Genomic DNA, 23,425 nt, shown 5'->3' with positions numbered 1-23,425 from the left:
GTATACATGGACTCCCAGCTTGCATGGGGCTTCGCAGTCCACCATCATTGCTGTTTTCCTCCTTTCTCCAAGGATGATAACTTAGCACCACAATAACATCATCCTCTTCCTCCTGGTCCAAGAGGACATGACAAATGAATAATTAGGAGCTAAAATCCTATCTTACCTATAAAATATTAAAACCTGTTTTTAGCTCAGAGCTTATTGGATATGATAGATGTACAAGAAATGTTCATGCATTTATTAATATAGTTAGTTGTATTAATAGTGACCTCACTAATTTAAAATAACTTGGGAGATGGCCCAGCCCAATTATGGGATACTTTTTTTAAAAGTATACTTTAATCAGTTACAAATATATTCAGTAACTGAAATAATTCTGAAGATAATTTCCCAAGAGAATCTATGATGTGGTACAGTGACAAAAATGATATTTAATTGGTATATCAAAAGTTGATACACCAAATATCAGATTAATGATTATCATCTACGGTGGGATAGAAAGGGCCCTGACCTTGTATCAGAAAAACTGACTTTTCTGCATGTTTATGTATAAAATTGGAATTAAAAGGCCCAAGACATGGGATTACTGTGTTTAGAATGCAAGCACATGAGAATAAAACAGCAAATCCTGTAAGACAGGTTTATACACATCCAACTCATGATAGTATCCCAATGTCCAGCACAGGGCCTGATACTGAGCAAGCTCTCTGTAAATACAGAAATAGATGAATGAGTATGCAAGTTCATAATACAGAATTCAGCACATAAATTACCAGGTGTTGGCATTTCAGGAGGTAACTCTGTGGCCTCCAACCTTTGTCTAATTTTCAGTTATTCATATGGAACTTTTGGGTTCTTGCTGTAGCTCACACTGGCGACTTATATCAGTGTTCACCCATTGGACTGAGTTTCCATCAGCCTTGCTTGTAGTCCATGAGCATGCTGTTTGGCTCCAGTTTTTTGAACCGAAATGGGCAATGGGCACACAAAGATTCAATTAGATTTTTCTAATTCAGAATTTGAAATTGGGAGTAAGAAAATCTAGCTCTTTCTAGCTTAGTTGCTAGAAAAGAAATATGCAAACTGAAGAGCTATAATGAATCAGTATACCAAGTAGATCGGAGAAACAGGTCTTAGGGAGAAGAACAAAGAGACTTTCAGAAACAGACAAATATTCCATTCCTACTTCAATGCCCTAAAGTCTAACTGCTTCTCTACCTTTGGATCTATAGATATTCTCTACATCCTTATGATAAGTTTCCCCTTTGTGCTAACTTGAATATAAGCAAAATACAAGGAAGCAATAAGCAATAAATTTTAATAAAAATCCTTACTGTTAAGTAAATTAGAAGGCATAAACAATCTTTACTCATGCTACACTCATGTTCTTGGTTTATGGTGCCAGGCTGTAAGTAAGCTTAGATTAGTAATAGAAGACTTAGATATGTGTTTATTGTATAGGTACAAACAGCTCAGACCTTTTCTAGCTGACCGTGGTATAAAAAACTTACATTATTTGATTTATTTTCATATTTTATTTCATATTATTACTTCTAACAACCATTTTCATGTCTACTGTACAGAAGAAGTCAATGAGCCTCAGAGAGGAAAAGGTGATGGTGACTTATCCAAAATTTTTTAATCAGCAAGAAATACACACAACCTCATCCTTTCTGTCAGTAAGTGCTATGCTCTTCTCATACCAAGTTCAAGGATGAGATGGAAACCACATGGATATTTTTTACTCAATCATTTTAGTATGGGAAAATATTTTTGAAATAAAAATATATCAATAATGCTTTAAAATACATTTTTTCATTAACCTATATAGAAAATTAAAAATGTTATGTGTTTATGTATGCTGGTGTGGGAGGTGTTAAGAGAAAGAATATAATTGAGCAACACCCTATTTTTAATGTATTCCAAATATATAGGGTGGGGTAAAAAAAAAAGTCAGTTTATAGTTGTTCATATGGAAAATAATACAAAAATTTAGAAATTGTAATATGATAGCAAACTCAGTGTTTCACATACTCATGACTATAAACTTACATCTTCCCCCACCATGTAGTGATAGATGCACATAAAAGAATCAGAAACCCTAGCATTAAACCAAGACCTCTTGGGGTCCTTGGCCATCAAGAAAGAAACCACTCCAATAGGGAAAATTGTTTCCAATTTTAGACATTTCTGAAAAGATTAGTTTTAGATGCTCAAAAATGGTTTCATTTGGTAAAAACTTTTTAGGGAGAGCCTTGCCTTACCCACCTCGTCCTATGTAGAGAATGTGGATTCAGGATTTTGTGGTGAGGAGCTGTAGGGGGAGGGGGACTCAAACTTAGTACAAAGGATTTGGTCAGGAAGACAGAAGCCACTCAAGATATTAGAAATAGGAAGAAATTCCATAAGTAAATCGGGGGCATACCCAATTTTTGTTAGGGCTGAGAAAGTAAAGGCCACTGCTATATTTTCGAAAACTCAGAAGTGCATGAATCATAGGGAATCTGTGACCACAGTTGCCTGCAGCACAATCTGGGTGATTCCCAGGAGGCTGCCCAGAGCACTGGCTATGTCTTCTGTCTGCAACTGCTGTGTTTATGCACCTGCCTACAGCTGCAGCCAGAGAATAATGGCTTTTCCTTCTCTTCCTCCTCTCAATTCCACAAGATTTCTTCTCATTGGCAGAACAAAACCTGCAATAATGTTAACAAGGGGTATTGGCAAAGGCAGTTCTTAGTCTTTCCTGTGATTATGTAAGGAGAAAGTTGATGCTGATTTGATAATAGACAATCCTACAATCTATCCCTTTTCTTAACTCAAATTCAAGAATCCTTTTTACTCATATTAATTTTCTAATCAACATTAGCAACTTCATGGAACTACTTTTAATACAAATGTAGATGCACTCAGTCTCTTCTGGAAAAGTAGACTCGCCAAAACTGGTTTGGCTCAATGGATAGAGCTTCGGCCTGCGGACTGGAAGGTCCTCGGTTCGATTCCAGTCAGGGGCATGTATACTGGTTGTGGGCACATCCCCAGTAGGGGGTGTGCAGGAGGCAGCGGATCGATGTTTCTAACTTTCTATCCTTCTCCCTTCCTCTCTGAATAAAAATCAATGAAATATTTTTTTAAAAAAAAGAAAAAAAAAGTAGAGGGTCATCTCTGGGTAGTATTAATCCCTCTGAAGTTTAATCACAATCTTTCTTTTTGATAGACAATAAACTGAATATTAAATTATAAGTTTAATCACAACTAATACCCCTTCTATAAAATTGTATGGAAAAGAGAGACAATACAAAGAAGTTTGTATATGAGATATATAAAGGCAAAAAAATACATAGCTAACACAGTCTTCATTTTTTAAAGCAGTCACAAGACCATAGTTAAACTTCATTTTTGACCACCAATTCCATATTCCCTTTATAATCAGTCTGCCCAAGCCAGCCATACCTACTTATCTGTTGAGATAAGCCAAATCTTCATTCCTGAAGGTGCCCATGTGGGATTGTTGTAGACTTCCATTAAGCTCTGTTTATGAATATGGGATGTACACCAGCAAACCTCTAGGCTCCAGACACACTCCACTTTACCTTCTTTATGTAATAGCAACCCAATTTCATAATTAGAATCAATAACCAGTGATACAGTAACTCCCTTCTTTTTCTCTTGTTCAGTGGTACAAAGGAGCCCCTAAATGGTCATATGGTTGTCTCACCTGCCGGTAAGAATTATTGTCATATCCCTTGGTGAAATAATTTTTCATTTGGGAACTAAGACTTCTAAAGCAGCAGGGTCCTTAATTGTGATGTTGGGAAGCATAAATTAGTTTTGTAGACCTATGTATTCTGGCAATGGGATAAATGGTATAATATGTGATTGCTAGTTTGGAGTATTAACTGCATTTTGCTTCTGAGTGAATGTGGGACATGATAAGACAAGTGAATTATATGAGTGTGACTCATTCCCTCACTTACTTTTTATTTATTATTTTGGCTACAAAATAAAATTCCTTGGTCAGAATAAAAATATTGTGTGTGATACCAAGACAGTGAATAATGCATTCAATAAGTCCACAGATGGTGGTGCTGGCAGAAACATTGCTGACAGGGAAGACAGACCGATATCCATATTATGCCTCTATTCCAGGGAGAAAAACTTACTGCCCCCTCAATGATGGAAAGAGTCCAATGTAATCAACTTGCCACCAGGTGGCTGGCTGGTCCTCCTAGGGAATGTTGCCATATTGGGAGCTCAGCTTTGGTTTCTGCTATTGATATGTTGACATGTTGGACCCTCAGCAATAGCAGCCAGATCAGCCTTGGTGAGAAAAAATCTATGTAACTGAGCTCAAGAATAACATCTATACATGTTAACATGGCCACTTTGTTGATGAACAGTTTATAGAGGATCTTGGGAAAGAGCTGACAGCTATCACAGTACAGGCTGTCTAGACCCTGTGATCACTGAGTCTGTTCTGCAGCAGATGTCCTTCAGTGAGCAGTGACATGAGTAACAATTACCCCTAACCCTATGCCCATTACAGAAGTTCACCCATGCACCTCTTTCTCAGAGCTCTCTGTCCACAATTCTCTCATCTTTATCTAACCAAGTCCCTGATCATCCACTGCCCAACATAAATCTATACCTTTGCTATAAAAGTTTTCCCCATAGGTTTTCTCTCCCCTACTGTCCTCTAGGGCCACTCCTGCAATGCAGCAATAATCCATTCCTGTCTGGTACTAGAATATCATGAAGAGTCATTGATAAAGCAGAAACCCCAGTTTTTTCCTTCTCTAGTCAAAAGATCATAGGCAGCTTCCCATGAGTCCCTGGGCTGGGAGATGGGAGAGACAGCAACATGGGAGAAGTAGATATCATGGAAGTTCAGACCACTTGCTCAAGTAACTAAATCTTACCTCCGGGTTTTAATCAAATCCAATCTCATATATAGCATTTCCACTTAATTATGAAATGCTGCTGCACATGGCCAACTTAATGGCTTGATTAATCAGATAACATTCAGTACATGATGCATAGTTCAGATTGCATGATCACATACTGTCCAATAATCAGAGATTCAATCTCTAGCAGGCCTTGCAGCCATCTAGATGTTTTAAACAAGGTATGGCTTTACTTCCTACCATTAGAGATCTGCATTGTAATCTCAACCAGAATTTTCCTGTGATTCCAAAAAATATCCCTATCTGTCACGAACATTTGCACAGGATCTGATTTCACAAATTAAAAGTCCCAGTGTACCTTGCTCTTACAGCCTGTACATACTGTACAACCTTCTCCTGCAGGGCCCCACTCAAAACTGACAGTCTCATGGATTATTTGGTAATTATTCAAAGCACCAATGGAAATGTGGCATTCAGAGAGATAGACAAAAGCTGCTCTTCTTTGTTGGAAAAATGCACCCACATTGTCTATTACCTAAGGATGGGTAGCTCAACACCCCATACCACAGAGCTTAAACTATTCTAACTTAGGAGCCCTGACTTTTTACTGGAATTATTTCCAACCCTTATACACATGTTCCAATGAGGACATCTTACATAGTTGCTACTCATCAAAGGCAATTAGTAGGATGTCATTAATGACCAGCATGATGGCCTGTAAGTTACTCGGATGATCGTACTTCCTGCAGACTCTTTAGGACAGAAAGTCTGTCCCTGTGATGAGAAAGAAACAACCTCTGATGGTGTTTGCTAATTACTGTAAAGCAATTGATAGATCAATGACAGCATATAATGCACCAGAAACAAGGTAGATATGAATACCAAAAGGACAACAGGACCAAAGCCATAGAACAGAATGGTTTAACATGCAGATATCTGCTCTTGGAAAGAGACTGGTACTGGAGTAACTACTTGATTAGGATTAAAATAACACATTGCCCTGCAAGATCCAATTGTGTTCTGTGTAGAATAAACGTACATGTTAAATGGTGATGACATAAATAAATCACAGTTTTTCATCTTTTAATGTTTTTATGTTAGCACTAATTTTGTAATTTTCTAAGGGAATATAGGTTTTGGTTTATTATTTGTGTGGAAGAGACATTTCCATTAATCCTGTTTGGCTCTTTCTACAATAATTATCCTAAGTCTTAAATAACTGAAGCAGGGACTTTGGCCAAGTATGTCTTTCCAACTATACATTCAGGAACTACAGAAATTAACCATAAATGGGTGCACTGCACTCACTGTGAAATTGACTAAACTCAAAAATCCATGTGTCGTATGACTTCATAAATCCTCACTCTGATTGGTGGACCACAGTATATTGTATCCCCAGAGGTAGCATTAATCAAAATTCAAAGAGGCTGGTCCTGGCTTTCAGAACCTCTAGAAGGGTAAGAATCACACAGGAGTCACTGCTAATGATCTCAGCTGCCTGCAGCACCAAAGAAGGTGATTTTCAGGAGAATGCCAAGAATCCACTAAGATCCCTATGTCTGCCATCAGCTAAGGCCCACACCCAGTCCACAGCTGATCCACTAATTTATGGCTTTTCTTTCCTTTTCGCTTTCAAATCTCACAAAAGGGCCTCCCATTAGCCAAATCTAGCACCAGATGAGAAGAAAATTTCAGAAATTTAGTCCCCAAAAATCAGAATCATAAGATCACACTGAGGAGGTGGTGGGTTATTGAGTGTTCAGAAGGGAGCAGGGCTGTTGCTGACTTGATAATAGAAACAAAAGCACATGGTGTGCTTAGTGTGAAGACACAGGATGCCCACAACAAAGCACTGCCTAGAACAGTTCCCAGACACCTTATAGGAGCACAGGAAGTCAGAGCTAAAGTGAGCTAAGCAGCCATGTGACCAACTCCTCATTTTCAGAAAAGCAATTAATGCTCAGAGAGAAGATGGAACTCTCCAAGGTCCTTGTTAATTATTGGTGTCAGTCAGACCCCCCCAAAGCAAGGACAATAGGCCAGGTAAAGAAACTCACTAAGGCAGAAAGCTCCAGATGCCTAGTAAGGGACAAAACTGGGAAAACAAGAACCTCACCCCCACGGTACCTTATCCTCCCCCAGCTTATCACTCATCAGGCATGTATGCTCCCTGACCTTTTCCTTCCTAAAGATAACAAGATAACATTTAGGCCTCAGTTATATTTCAGATCTAGGCCCAGAAAAGCAGCAAAAGAAGACAATGTCACTGCCTCAGTACCAGCTACATTGACTAATGATTCTCTGCCCTGGTACTGACCAATAAATAGAGACCTCGACCCTGAAAGATCACACCTGGAAATCTGATGAATATCCTAGTGAGACACTCCCCTGAGTCCTCCCTAAGATTTCCATCTGCAAGAAAGAGATAAATACACTCAGGATAAAGGTCCCAGGGCACTCTCTCTCTCTAAGGATCATGCCTATGCCATTTCTTTCCCCTTCTCCTTCCCCCACAGGTCCATATCCCCCACCTCTAAGAAAACCCATGATATTTGCAACCAGGAGAGCAATGGACAGTAGCAGCTTGTCCAGGGCTTACCCCTAAACCTGTCTCCAATGTTTCTTTTCCTCTGAATTCCCAGTGAGCCAGAGAAGACCAACCTAGGCTTTCCTGTTGCTTCTACTATGCCCTTTATTGATTCACTCTCCTAAGTATATTTTGGCTGCCATTATTGATCCAATGTCCCCTTGGCTTGGTACTGTGCATCCATTTCCCTTTGGATATCTCATCCCCCACCCTCTTCCCTTAAATAAATTTAATTTTTCTTTTGGCCTGCCCACACACTACCATGCTAACCTACCATGCTAATGTTTCAATGAGAATAGTCCAGATTTGAACCCAAAAACAATTTAAGGTCCTTTCTACCAATTAGTGGTTGCATTTTGAGTTGCTTTCTGGTCTCACCAAGGGCATAAGCTATTCTATCCCAAACTTAATGCTCCTGGGAGCACTCCCCTCCATCCCAGCAAGCTGCACCACTGCTCTAGATAACACACCATCCCATCCTGTGCATATTAACAATTCACACCCAAAGTTAGTGAGAGGGGATCTTTGTTTCTGAAAATTTCAGGCACCAAATAGATCTCCATTTCTGATTTTCCTTCCTTCTTTGTTCTAGCCTCTGCTTTAGAACCAGGTCCCTTAGTCACCAGAAAAGAACATTCTCTCTTCTATGGAAATAAAGCAAGCCTTCCATTTATCTGCACAAACAAATTATGAGTGAACAACTGCCCTGGCCTCTGCCCATAAAATCTGCCTAAACTAGCTTGTCTTCCGCTAAGTCTACAACCGCTCCAGTAAGCACCAAAAGCCTTCCTCTGAGTCAGTCTTAAATCCTTTTTTTGTTCACCTCAGAAATCTGTTCCCAAGGCTTCAGGATCCTGGCTTATTATCTCTGCCCAGATAAACATTAGTCTAGCATATTATCATATCTAAAACCCAATAATGCTTCAATGTCTCTGGTTTCAGATTGGAATAACTTAATCCTTTTGGAGAGAGAAAATTTGGCAACATTGCTGTCCTTTGGTGTTAACAGTAGGATTGTGATTTTGCCAGGCCTTCAGGAAGAAAATGAGGGCTATGTTAAATCCTATTTTGCCAGGCACCTGAACCTACCAGCTTTTGGGAGGGTTCAAATGAGCCTGTGGAACAAAAACAAACAAACAAACAAACAAACAAAAACAGATGGGAAGCATAGTGAAGGCCAGGGCCTGGTGCTACAATGCAAAGAAAAACCAGGGTGGACCTTGAGGGTCAAATGAAGTCTCCTACTGTGTCTCTAAAAGATAACATTACTAAAAGATAATATTATCTAAAAGATAGTATAATAGTATCTAAAAGATAATATTACTTTCTTCCTGTACACATGGAAGATCTTGTCTCAATGGCATGTGTGTGCAGAGACAGAAAGAGGAGTTGCCCAGAAAGCCTCAGGCTCAACTTAGCAACCAGTTCCACAGCAGAAGGTCACAGAAGAGAAAGCATATTACATGGCTGTGGCTGGAACCCTGCTACTGCTAAAGGCAGCCTGGAAATCTAACCAGCCTGATTAGCTGCTTCTCTTCCTTAGGGGCAATGGGGCAGCACCAGAAATAACTCTCACACACAGAGCAAAGGTTAAGGGTCAGTGAGAACTGCGGACCCTGAGTTCGGTTGTTGCTAAACAAGCCTTTCCCCCTCCTCCATAAACCACCATGTTTCCTCTCATGCCAAATAGTTGCTGGATTCAGAGCCTTGGCTGAACCCAGGATGAGTATGGAATGCCTGCCAATGCTTGTTCCTAATTCCCCTCCAGAACTTGTCCCTTTCCCAATAGAACAAACACCAAAATAGATAAAATTTCACAAGTCTCTAACTGACAGGATGAAAAAAAAAAAATTCCTGTTCATCTTAAAATGGTTTTGCAGTAAGAGCCTCCAGAGAATTCTTGAAGAGATTGGCACTGGCCATGTGTAGGCCAGAATGCATGCTTTCCAATTATCTGACACCCTCTTCCAACACATCCAGGGCACTCTCTGCATCTCATTTGCATCAAATTCATTTGAGCACATTTTTGATTACTGTTTTATTATTCCCTTTCAATCCCAAACTTCAAATAACAGAGATTTATTATCTTAAATAATTCCTAGGCTTATAAGCAACCTTTACTCCTCACTACCTCCTCCTCCCCATCTCCTCACATTACGCTTCCTTTCCCACCACTGCACACACATAAGTATTCCTCATTACCACTTCTAATGCTGGTGTGAAGTGTTTCCCATGAAATCATCAAAACCTGGACAGGAACTCTCAGTCATAGACAGGTGATCCTCAAACTTGCTTGGAAATTATTCTTTTCACATTCACTATTCCTGATGCCCAAAGAATCAGCTATTTCATCTAAAGCTCAACAAGATAGTTCATGGTTTTCTGTATTGGTAATAACTACCACAACAATGAAACATGTTCTGAAACTTTGATGATTAGGACAAGGGTAAAATGTAGGGGGTCGGGGAGGGGGAGTGGGGAGAGAGAAGATTAGGGCAAGAACATGGAATAAGACCAAGGAAAGAATTGGAAGGCCATGTGATCTCTTCTCAGTATAAAGGGTTAAAGTCAGTATATCTACCTGCCTTCCAGAGGACTTACACATGGATAGAAAGGGGCAGGTAGTATGTTCCCAGAGCTCACAGTATGCATTATAGGAAAAGAGGCCCAGTGACCCTGGTGCAATAAGGCTGACCCATCATCTGAATTGTCATAGCCATTCAAATTCTAGTTCTGAAACCTCACCAGTTATCCAAGACCCTATGTTTTTCCTATCCCCGGCTCATGTCTAGAATTTTGAAGTTTTCAAATAACCTAACTTCCCTGTGCTCATTGACCCACAGGGAATTTTCCATTGTGTAGGAAAAATGCCCCACTGAGAGAGGATTACCAAGTTCACACACAGAGGTTAACAACCACAGGAAAAAGCTAAAGGTTCCTTCTGCATCTTCCATGCCCAGACTCTAGAACTGAGACTAGAGCAGTGAGCACATCTTAGGCTACACCAGACAGGTGAAAAATGAGCTGCAAACACTCCCCTGCTGGAAGAGGCGAGGCCTCTGGTTCAGGCATAGCAGCACAGTTGTTGTGATCTCAGGAGGAAGCTTGCCCCACTGACCCCTCAGGAGAAAACTGTCCATGTATAACGTCTCCACCTCATTAGAGCTTCATCTATTAAATATTGAGCACATCAGATGGTCCTCTTCTGTGTAGAGGAGCAGAGTCCTTGTTCTTGGAGGGGGATGCTGTGTATCCTCCTGAGAAAGTCCAGTTGGCTGTGTTAATTGCAAACAGATTTCTCACACACTGTTATTTCTTCATCTGCCCAGGAAGTACATGCTGCACCACAGGAGATGTGGGACAGAACTTTGTTGCTAGGATTCTAAATGAATAGTTTCAATTAATTATTCATAACAGTAAAGGAAGAAATTTAATGAGCAGCCCAGCAATGGAACCTTCTTCAGGAAGTTGAATAAAATGAAGAAGAAACATAGAAATCCCTGATCACTTAGTCCATTAATTGACCTTTAGGTGAGACCATGCTCTATGGCAGAACCAGAAAGAACCTAGTCTAAGATCCTCATTTACAAATAATGAAAATAAGAACTCGAGGAAGGAAGTAACTTTCCCAAAAAAGTGAGTATCCCTGAGCTCTTATCTGCTGCATTAAAAGCATTTTATATCTACACTAGAGGCCTGATGCATGAAGATTCATGCAGGGATGAACCTTTCTTCCCCTGGCTGCCAGCACCACCTTCGCTCTGGCCAGAGCTGCCTTTCTACCATCCCATGCTTTCCAGAGGCCCAGAGCAGCTGGGATGATGCAGAATGTGTGCATTGTCACCATGGCTATGATGCAAGCGCACAGCACTGCCCCCAGATGCTAGGCACCTGCATATGCAAATTAACCTGCCATCTTTGTTGGATTACTTTGCATACCCACTCCTGATTGGCTGGTGGGCGTTGCAAAGGTATGGTCAGTTTGCATCTTACTCTTTTATTAGTGTAGATGCTCATTTAATTCTAACAATTCTGTAAAGTAGTCACTTTACAGTGAAGGTTGATTGATTACCAGTTTCCTGCTCATCTAGAAACTCACTTAAGAGAACCTTCTCCTTTTTAAATGTCTACAGTCTGTTTGCTTTCCCCTAGACACAGCTACCTAACCCAGCAAATGCCAGACTCAAGAGCAATCAACTCAGAGTGAGCACACACACATACACACATAAACACACACAAACACACACACATACACACACACATACACACACAGATTTAAAATGTCTATAGAATACTGAAATTAAGAGACAGAAGACAGAAAAGGATGCAGTTATGAGATAAAGGGGGTAGCCTCCATAATGCAGTATAATACTCTAGATTCAATGTTCATGTAGCCTCTATTTTCTATTTTTTCTTTGTATATTGTCTTTTCATTTATTGTTGAGGTAACATCGGCTAATAACATTATATAATTTTTAGCTGTACAACATTATAACTCAATATCTACATACTTCACTGGGTACTCACCACCAAAAGTCTAATTTCCTTCTGTTTCATAAACTTCACCCCCTTTTTGCCCAATTTTCCCTTCCCCTACCTCCCTTCCTTTCTGGTAGGCACAATTCTATTGGCTTTATCTATGAATTTATTTTGTTTTATTTATTTACTTTTCTATTTAATGTTCCAAATATGAGTGAAATCATACAGTTTTTGTCCTTTTTCCTCTGCCTTTATTTCACTTAGCATAACACTCACATGATCTATCCATGTTGTTCCAAATGACAATATTTCATATTCTAAGGGCTGAGCAGCATTTGACTATATGTATATATACCAATCTTCTTTATCCATTCATCCATTGATGGACACTTAGGTTGTTTTCATATCTTGACCATTATAATTTGGCAATGAACATAGTGATACAGATATCTTCTTGAATGACTTTTTTCACATTCTTCAGATACTCAAAAAAGGAATTGCTGGATCAGATAACTGTTATATTTTTAATTTTTAAGGAAACTTCATATTGTTTTCCATAGTAGCTGCACCAATCTACAATCCCACCAACAGTGCAAAAGGGTGCCCTTTTCTCCACATCCTCTCCTGAATGTGTTATTCCTTGTCTTCTTTATAGTAGCCATTCTATTAGGTGTGAGATAATATCTCATTGTGGTGTTTATTTGCATTTCTCTAATAATTAGTGATGTTATACATCTTTTCATATGCCAGTTGGTTTTCTTTTCTTTAATGTTTCCTATTCTCCAATGCCTATTGACCAAATTCAAAATAAACTTCCTTTTACTTAAGCTAGCATGAGGAATTCTATGCTTCTGGCAACCAAAATTTTCCGTGTCTAAACTAGCATGAACATTCATGTGTGGGTGCAAGAGTGTGTGCATGTGTGTATGTGTGTTCATATCTACGTGCTGACTCAAAGCATATCAGGTCAAAGCTAATCTACTGAGAAGATAAGGAGAAAAGACTTGGCCTGGTATACTTAAGCACTTGGAAGGGAAAACATCTCTCCCATTTGTATTCACATGGTATCGTCTTATCCTGAATCCATAATAATCATCATAATTAATGCCAGTTAACACTAAACTAACATCTGAGCTCTTCCTATATGGTTGCTTCTAACCATTTTATATGCATGTAGTCATTTAATTATAACAGCTTTGTAGCATAGGTATTATTGTTATTCCCATTTTATAAATGAAGAAATTGAATGTGAAGTTAAATAACTAAATCAGTGTCATCCAGTGAATAGGTGGCAAAGCCAGGAATTGAACTCAGAGAGTACAGTTTCTCAGCCTATGCTCTAAATTAGGGGTGTCGAACTCAATCAGAGAAGGGGCCAAAATCTAAAATCCAGCCTAAATCGCGGGCCGAATGGTTTACTGAACAGTCATAAACTGTCATTGTGATGGAAACGCAGCGGAGTGCAGTGATGACAGCGCGGTGCGGGCCACATTGCAAGGCCTGGCGGGACGGATTTGGCCCGCGGGCCTTGTGTTTGACACATGTGCTCTAAATGGTGGATTGGCAATATAGTTCCTAGGTTCCTCCTTCTCTTTAAGGAACTACAGCCCAACAAGTGGCTTTCAGAATCACATAGTGAAAATCTAGTGGGCATCAGCAAACAGGTCAGTCTAGTAGGCAATTAGAGGGTTAAGGATAAAAAAAAATTTAAATTATTATTGCTTCAATTTGCCAGCCTGGTGATTTAAACCACTGCCTAAGCTATCAAGTAACTCTAATTGTATTTTAATTTTCACCTCAATGTTAAGACCTATAGATCAACAATGTTCCCTTTCTTAACATTCCATTTAGCTATAAAAGCCATAAATGACAGGCCAATCTCAGTCTTCATGGAGACAATGAGTACTGGTGGTTTGGGGCTTACAGACACTAGCAATATGTTATATCACAGTGTTAGCAAGTACTTAGCCCCATGAAAAATAAGATTTTTTTTAAAGTTTGCAATTTTAAGAATTTCACATGTTATTTTAATTGCAAAGAATTGGATTGTTTTGTCTCCCCTGCAGGAACCCAAAATCATCCTCCAAACTCATTGCCAATTCAAATCAACTCACTGCTCTGAGCCAAACTATAGTCATCTATTTTACTTTCCCTTAAAATCTGAGCAGGAAAGATGTAACTCTTTCACTTCTCACTGATGTAAAGAGCTGATCTGAATGAGAGGGAATGGATGGTTGAAGAGAGTGATGGCACAGGCTTCCAAATGAAAGAAGCACCACTGTAGGTTATTGAGAGAAACACCGTAAGGGTCATAAGCAGAGCTCAATAGTCACACAAAATATAAACTGCCTAAAGATGATAGATATTACTTCAATGGAATCATCCTAATTTGTATCTTATGTTTGAAGACAGAAAAGAAAATATATCCAATTTATCGGAGTTTAGGGTCTGAAGTGGCTAGCTCATGAAGTAGCTTGTTTCCTATGAAACCTACTCAAAGGAATAACCTGATTTCCTGTTCATTGGGGATTGCTTACCAAATAATTCAGTTTCATCCCCTGAATGTCTAGCAATACTTTATAGTCCAGAGAATTTAGAGATGGGGCTGGGAAAGCAAGATATAGGATGGAACAAATCTTCTTTTTGTAAAATAACACAAGACACATTGTCAGCATTTTCAACTTCAACAAGAAAAATAAGAGAAAAAAGAATTTGGAAACCCAAAGCCTAGAAATCTCTTTTTATTCACTCACTCGCTACCCATCCCAAGATACTATGAGAAACCAGGGCAATTACTAAAGACCATTTAGACCCATAATGTTTGCTCAGAGACTATAATCAGGAGGAAGAATTTCTGGCAGGTGGAAAGAGAGAACAGAGCATAGATTTTAGAAAGAACGAGTCAAAGTTTAGAAAGATCAGCCATCCTAAATAATAAAGAGGTAATGTGCAAATGGTCGTTACATGGGTCATTATTCTGTGATGCTTAAGGACCATTACCAGGAGGGCGGAGCAACAAGCTACAATCAGGGGAGAGCTACAGGAGGGCGGAACAGCAAGCTACATGCAGCGGAGAGCTATAGCAGAGGTGGGCAGGGTGGCTAGCTGAGGCATGTGCCAGCGAGCTACTCACGCACAGATTTATGCCCAGGGCCACTAGTGTGATATAAAGACAGCATTGTCCTTTATATAGCAAGCTTTTAGTGACTCCCATAGAACTCATCTAGAAACATTTATTTAGCATGTTCTATTCCCCTATGTTTATTCCAATCCATATGACATAGGCACCTTATATTTATACAGTATTTTCTGATTTACAAAGCACTTTCCCATTCATTAGGTCTCCTAGTTCTCCAAGCAATCCTACTGGTAGGCACCATTACAGATGGGAACACTAAGTCTCATAAATACTGAGACTTTCACCCAGCATGTTATAAGGATCTCTCTGGCTATAATATATGTTCATTTATTAACTCCCTCCCTTCTTTTTGCTTTTTTAACTACCAGAACCCATCTATCCTTTTAAAAATAATCAAAGGCAACATTTCATGTAGGCAACAAATCCTTCATTTTCTCTCAATCCATGTTTTCCAAGTAGAGTTGACTTCATCCCAAGTCTTATCACTCAGAACTGGCCTATTAAGTGACATGTGACCTTGAGGAAGGTGAATAACCCAATTAGGATTAATGAGATGAACTTATATTTAGATGGGTCTGCAGAAATAAAGAGGTCATCTCTTTCACATTAGGCTTGAATCTCACAAGATGAAGGCCTGATGCTTCTAATAGTTTTCATATGGAATCTGATATTAGAATCAACTATGAAGGAGTGAAGAGCTGAGGGCTAAGGGTTGGGGGACAACTAGACCCAAATGGTTCTTTATGGACCCCTAGGTCAAACAACATATTTTTTTTATTGTCTTAAGCTAGTTTGAGTTGCATTTTCTTTCTCTTGTCCTGATACATCATCCAATTCTTTGGGTATGTCCCTCCCCCAAATGTCCCTCAAAACAAAAAGGATGATCTTCCCAGATAAAAAAACAACAACAACAACAAAAAACTGATACATAAAAGGTTACACAGCTGGTACTCCAACCTAAATAGTCTATTACTAGGTAGGAGCTCGTTCCCCTGGCGTCATGGTGCTTCCCTCCTTGCCTTTAGGTATGCTATTTCCTTGGCTTCTGTAATCTCACTCTTCCTTTCCTACATGAGTAAATTCACTCATGCTTTCCTGACTAATCTATGTTCTCATTTTTCCCTTCTCTGAATACCCATAACTAATCCTGATACTTAATTACATAGATTTTTTTTGTTACTGATCTTGTTTATAATTTTGGATAGCTTACCATTCCAAATAGATTCTACAATATTTGAGTGTAAAAACATGTTCTTGTACTATGTCCCTATCCCTCACAATGCTCTCACAATAGGTACATAGCTTACATTATAAATACTCAATGTTTTTTACTGACCTGGCAGAGAAGTGCAAAGTGGGTAGGAAGTGACCCAGCAGCCAGATGGCTAAATGATGAAAGAATGAAGAGATGATGAAGTTAACCCCTGTGGTGTCTTCAATATTGGCTTTGTGACTCAATGTAAACTTTAGGATATGTTTTCAAGAAAAACACCACCTATTTTAAAGGTTCCATACTGAGAACCAAAAAGCCCATAGAATATTACAGAGTTCTAACCCCACAGTAGGACTTCAATTAATTTTTATAAAAGCTAATCAAGAGTTGGGTCCTGTCCAAACTATTACTCCATGGAATATTCCCAGTAGTGCTTTCTTAACAATAATAAATAATCCCAAAAAGTTTTTCATGGCTTATTTTTTTCATATTTTATTTATGTGTTAACAAATAATAAAAATAGTAAATATTTTTTTTCAAATATCTACTAGGTGCCAGACATTGTCAGACACACAGATATTTTGCATATATTATATCCAATCCTTTAAAAAGCTGCAAGTATGTAGTTTTATTATTGACTTTTTAAAAGTAAAATGAGTACCTTAAATGGCAGTTATGTTTGGAAATTCAGAAATCCAATAAATCTTCTTACCAAAAATCACATCAAAACATGGGCTAAAATAATATAAGCATCTGTTAAAGATATGAGCAGATGACAAGCCTAGAGACAATGCCAAGGCTTAAAAACAAAGAGGGAGCAGAAGCCATAAGAGTTAGTGTATAAGCTGCGGCTGCAGCCATCTGGGAGGGGGAGACTCCTGGTTGTATAACCCAAGTCCCTGGGATTTAATGCCCAGGCAGGGCCAGAAGATAAAGCAAGGCACAAAGTTGAAATTAAGTCGCTACACATAAAACCTCAATGGTAAACTCGATAGGCTATAAATTCAATGAAAGGGTGAACTAAAAATGTGTGTGTGTGTGTGCGTGCGCGCGTGCACACACACACACACACACACACACACACACACACAATCTACTATTATAGAGAAAAACAGGAAAATTTTTTCTGCCAAGGCCTTGGTACTGGTAGAAATAAATTCAAGTTTATCCTAAGAATTTGTAACCAGGAATGTGTCTCTGTTAGTGTGTTGAGTGTGGATTTACCTCTCTCTAGCTCTAGGAACCATAAAAGTGGTCTCTAGCTTGCTAATACACTCTGGAGCACCCAGAAGAAAACAAACAAACAACATTTCTAAATAAAAGGGCATGCCCTCAACCCAGGACATTCAAGATTCAAAGAGAAAAAGCACTTTTGAATTAGTTTATAATCTGAAATTGTAAATAAAAAAAAAAGAAAAAAAAAACAATCTCACTAAGTAAGAGTGAGCATATAAAACATATAACAGGATTACATTCTTAAGATTGCCAAACAATGGGACTACAGGAAAACTAAAACATATATATATATATATATATATATATATATATATATATATATATGAAATAATAAAAGCATAACATGCTAACTAGACTGGATGTCCTTTCAGATGTCCTTCCATCCTTCCAGACGAAACCAGCAGCTGCAGGAAAGCTGGGGTCCCAGGTGCCTGCCAGCGGCCACAGGAAAGCCCAGGTCCCAGATGCCAGAGGGAAGCCTATGCCAGCAGCCAGGGGAAGGAAGGCCTGCTCTTGCACAAATTTCATGCATCATGTTTATCCTATATAATAAAGAGCTAATATGCAAATGGTCATCACATCCTCATACCATCTTGCCCTCATGTCCCCTGCCCTGGCACCAGGGTTAGGAGACCTGAGGCTGGGCCATGGAACCTGAGGCCATGCTCCCAACCTGGTGCCAGGCTGGGGGAGCTGAGGATGCACCCCCTACCCTGTGGGGCTTGATGGGGGTGGGGCCAGCCAGGTCTCATGCAATGTCGAGGCGTACACAGGTCAGCAGAGACTTAACTCTGGATCCTGCAACATGTCCCAGACTCTGACAGGAGGAAGATTTTTATATACATTTTACTAATTTTCTTTCACCTCTGACAATTCTATTATAGAGAAAGGATAAATAGCAATCTATACTAATAAAAGCCTACGTGGCCTTCACACCCTCGCGCCCTCGTGCAACGCCCTAATGTTGTCACAAGATGCCCACCACAAGATGGCTGGAAGGTGAGAGCAGTTGGGGGCGACCAGGCCATCAGGAGAGGACAGTTGGGGGCCACTGGGCTGGCAGGGGCAATCAGGCAGACATGCAAGAGAGTGGTTAGGATACAGCAGTCCTGAATTGTGAGAGATATCTGAGTGGCGGTTTTCTCAGATTGGAGAGGATGCAGGCTGGGCTGAGGGACACCCCGCCAGTGCATGAATTTCATGCACCAGGCCTCTAGTATTGCCCTTTATATATATGGTGAATTGTAGAGGAACAGAAAATTACTTTGAAACTAGAGGCCCACTGCACAAAATTTATGCAAGAGTAAGCCTTCCTTCCCCCAGTTGCCAGCACTGGCTTCTCTTTGGCACCTGGAACCCTGGGACCCAAGCTTCCCTGCAGCTGCTGGCTTCATCCAGGAGGATGAAAGGATGTCCAATCTAATGAGCATATTACTCTTTTATTATTATAGATGAGTATAAGAAAAGTTTGAAAAAAATCGGAGTATCTATAAAAATTTAGTGATATTATAAAAGAAAATAAAAGATATAAAATTTTTAATTTTGAAGCTTAATGGTGAGTTACCAAGTTCAGGCAGGCCAGCTAGCCCCCAACAGTGCGCCAGGCCTCTATCCTATATATCCTATATAATAAAAGGGTAATATGAAAATTGACCCTAACATCAGAAGACCAGAATGACCTCTGGGCCAGTTACTACGATGCGCACTGACCACCTCTTGGTCCCTTTCCTGGCCAGCAGTCTCCAATTGCCTGATGGCCACCACAGCAGGGGCAGAGCCAGCGAACTGGTGGAAACAGCTGACCTCTCAGTCCCTTCCCCATTCTGTCAAGCACTGATCACCTGATGGCAAACAGTGAACCAGGAGTGAGTGGCAATGGGGGTTGGGGCTGCAGGCAGCTGGGGAAGATGGCCCTGATCGCAGGCCAAGCCTTGGGGCCTAATCCATGCATGAATTTCATGTGCTGGGCCTCTAGTCTACAAATAAACAATAATTAGACTAACAATAGATTTTTCAATAGCAACAATAGAAATATGCAGACAAAAAAATATCTTTGAAGTATTGAAATTAAATAATGCCAACCTTGAATTCTTTAGCAATCTAAACCACCATTCTCGATTCAAAGTGAAATAAAAACTATTTTAGGCACACCAGTCAGAGAACTCCCACTAACAGATATTTGCTCAAAAGACTAATAATATACTTTAGGAAGACAGATTCTCAACCCAAAAGGAGGGACTAAAATACATGAAAGAATGATAAACAAATAAAATTGTTTAAAATGTGTCTAACCTAGACAAGCATTAATTTAAAAATCAATAATAACAATGATAATTGGTGAATTAAAAAAACAGACAAATCTTAAATATAAGAAGTTAGAGTATAAATAGATTCTAAGATTCTTCTGTTGTTCAGGAGAAAAATAAAAATTTTGTTAAGCCAAACATTCATGTTAACATGTTAAGCGTGACCTTTAAAAAATGAAAGCAGATGGCATGAACTTCAAAGAGTAGAAACTGGAAAATGAATAAAAATAACAATCAATATTAGGCAGTTTGAGAAAAGGAAAAAACACACAGAATAAACTGAGTCAAGCAAAAAACAAAAATAAGACGAAAAAACTAAAATCAATTTTTATTAATCATATAAATGTATATTACACATGCAAGTTAAAAGACAGATTAACAAGTTACAATTTAAAATATCCCATAATATGCTGTTTATATGAACAGATAATTCATATAGAGTCAGAGCAAAGACATATTAACATATAAATAGATGTTCAATCTTATTAGCGCTTGGGAAATGAAAAAACAAAAACAGTGTCACATTTCACAGCTATTAGATTGGCAAAACCTTAAAGTGTGATAATTAACAACTATTGTGAACTTTTTTACATAGTTAATAGAAATGTAAATTGGTACAATTGGGCAAAATCTAAAGTTAAAAATATGCATACCTTTAACTTTGCAATACTACTAGGTAAATGTTCTAGAGAAATTGTTACAAGAGTATATATAGATTTGTATTCATAAATACTTATTACAACACAAATTGTAATGAAAAAGGAAAACCACAAGCAACCAATGTACATCACCAGAAGCATCATCTTAAGTTTCAAATTAAACTAAATGGAATACTATGCAACCAGAAACATGAATGAATGAACGACAACCATATGCAGAAAGTGAAATGTCAGAATTATTGTTGAGCAACAAAGGCAGGTCAGCAGCAGACAGTCAACAAAGGAGCTGCCCCTGGCGGTCAGTGTGCTCCCACAGGGGCAGTGCCACTCACCCAGAAGCCAGGCTCATGGCTGGCAAGCACTGCAGCAGTGGTGGGAGCCTCTCCCGCCTCCGTGGCAATGCTAAGGATGTCTGACTGACGGCTTAGGCCAACTAAGTCGTCAGTTAGACATCCTCCCAGGGCTCCTGGACTGCGAGAGGGCACAGACCAGGCTGAGAGACCCCCTTCCCCAGGTATATGAGTTTTGTACACTGGGCTTCTAGTCTTATATAAAGAGGTAATATACAAATTGACCATCACTCTAACACACAAGAGGACCGCCTCCATGTGGTCAAAGATGGCTGCCCCCATGTGGACACAAGATGGCTGCCACAAGTTGACCACCACAAGATGGCCAGCAGGGAAGGGCAATTGCAAAGGACCAGGCATGAAAGGGAGGGCAGTTGGGGATGAACAGGCCTGCAGGGGAAGAAAGTGGGGGGGACCATACCTGCAGGGGAAGGCAGTTGGGGACAACCAGGCCTACAGGGGAGGACAGTTGGGGGAGGGGGGGGACGACCAGGCCTGCAGGGAAGGACAGTTAAGGGTGACTAGGCTAGCAGAGGAGGCCAGATAAGGGTAACCAGGCCAGCAGGGGAGGACAGTTAGAAGCAATCAGGCAGACAGGGAAGGGCAGTTATGGGCGACCAGGCTGGCAAGGAAGGGAAGTTAGGGGTGACTGAACCAGCAGGGAGAGCAGTTAGGGACAATTGGGTCGGCATGGGAACCCTTAGGCATGGATCAGTCAGGCAACAGAGTGGTTAGGGGCAATCAGGCAGACAGACAGGCAGGCAAGCAATTGGGAACAAGCAGTCCTAGATTGTGAGAGGAATGTCTGAATACCCCTTTAGGCCTGATCCCACTGGGTATTGGGCTTAAAAGGGCAGTTGGACATCCCTTGAGGGGTCCCAGATTGGAAAGGGTGCAGACTGGGCTGAGGGACACATTCCACCACCTCCTCCTCCCCCGCCCCCCGCCCCCCGCCACTCTGCACCAGTTTCATGCATCAGGCCTCTAGTATTTATATAAACCTTAAAAACATATTTTATAGATTCATGGATATGAAGTATAAAAATTTGGGGGCAAAAGATTATTGCAATTTCTAGAAATGGAGGGAAGAATTTGGATCAGGGAAGAGTGTACATTGTACTAATATGTTCTTTGATTCTTTAATATATAAAGCAAAAAATATTAAATGTCCATAGATTTTGTTGTATCAGTGTTAGTACTTTCATTTACAGTTGTGTGAAATAAGTCATAAAATTTTTAAAAATACCATAAAACATAAATAAATACAATTGTTATTTATAAAAGAAAACAAATTAAAACAGTAACATTTGAACAGTGTTTTAGACTAGGATTCCTCAAACTCTAATGGCATATGAATCCTCTCAAGATTTTGTTAAAAGACAGTTTCTGGTTAGTAGCTTTGGGCCAAGGCCTAAGAAGATTCACTTTGTATAAACTCCTTGTGATGTTAATCCATTGGTTGATTGCCCATATTTTGAAAAGCAAGTTGGGAGATTATATTATTACCCAAAATGTGTTGCTTATCTCTGGGGTAGATTATACCTTCTGAATCCCATTGATGTCAAGCTTAGTCATGTTTGTTGCTTTGGCCATGAAACCGACAGAAGTGATGAAGTGAGCACATACCTTGATTCATCCCCAACCTTTCTTTCCAGCCAGTTTAGCTCATTCTTCGCCCCTCCTAATCCCATAAGTCAGAAGCAGGTGCCATGACTTTGCCAAAAGAGTCAGAATGAAAAACACAACGAATTTTAATGGACAAATGCAGATGGGAAGATCCTCAGAGTGCCACCTTCTTGTGGTTTGCATTTGAAAATCTGCCCTGATTTCATTGAGGAAATAATCTAATCAAACATACCTTCATCTTATTACTCAACAAAGTAGAGATTTTTTGTTAAGTGCTTTCTCAGGGCCTATGATTGTACTCACATTTGAGTGATCTGGAAACAGGAAGAAATTAGACTGCAATGCTGATAATATTGGATGGGAAAACACTGCATATGGTGAAAACTCAGAAATGGAAAACAAAACCCCAAGGCTTTACCTATATAAAGAAGAGATTGAACTTTAAAAATGCAAACTACTGTATATATTCATTTTAGGAAAAATTATTCCAAAGCACAAATATTCATTGTGAATGAAATACACAAAAGAGCTGAAAGGAACTAGGGAATGATAGGTAAGAATGAATATTGGTGATAAATATGAATAAAGTATGAAATCGCAATGTGTTATTTCAGCAAAAAGGGTCATTGCTTCATTTTGATTAGATAAGAAAAGAGACTACATCCTAGAAAAAACAAATGATCATTTATCTTCCTAAAAAAATGATTAGACTGTATTTAGAATGCTGCACACTGCATTTGTAGCAGGTTGGAAACTATTAGTAAGTATCAATAGAAGAGTAAAAGTTTTTCTGAATGGGACAATCCAAATGGCTCATGGGTAGTCAACTCAGAGTCAACTGATATTTATCCTGTGCCTGCAGTGGGCCCAGCTCTGTCTTGGATCAAAGGCATAAAGAGTTTCTACTCTAATTTGTTTTCACTCCT

This window comes from Pipistrellus kuhlii, unplaced genomic scaffold (assembly GCF_014108245.1).
Source record: "Pipistrellus kuhlii isolate mPipKuh1 unplaced genomic scaffold, mPipKuh1.p scaffold_m20_p_2, whole genome shotgun sequence".
NCBI lineage: Eukaryota > Metazoa > Chordata > Mammalia > Chiroptera > Vespertilionidae > Pipistrellus > Pipistrellus kuhlii.
The sequence above is the reverse complement of the archived record's forward strand: the minus strand, read 5'-3'. Positions refer to the sequence as shown.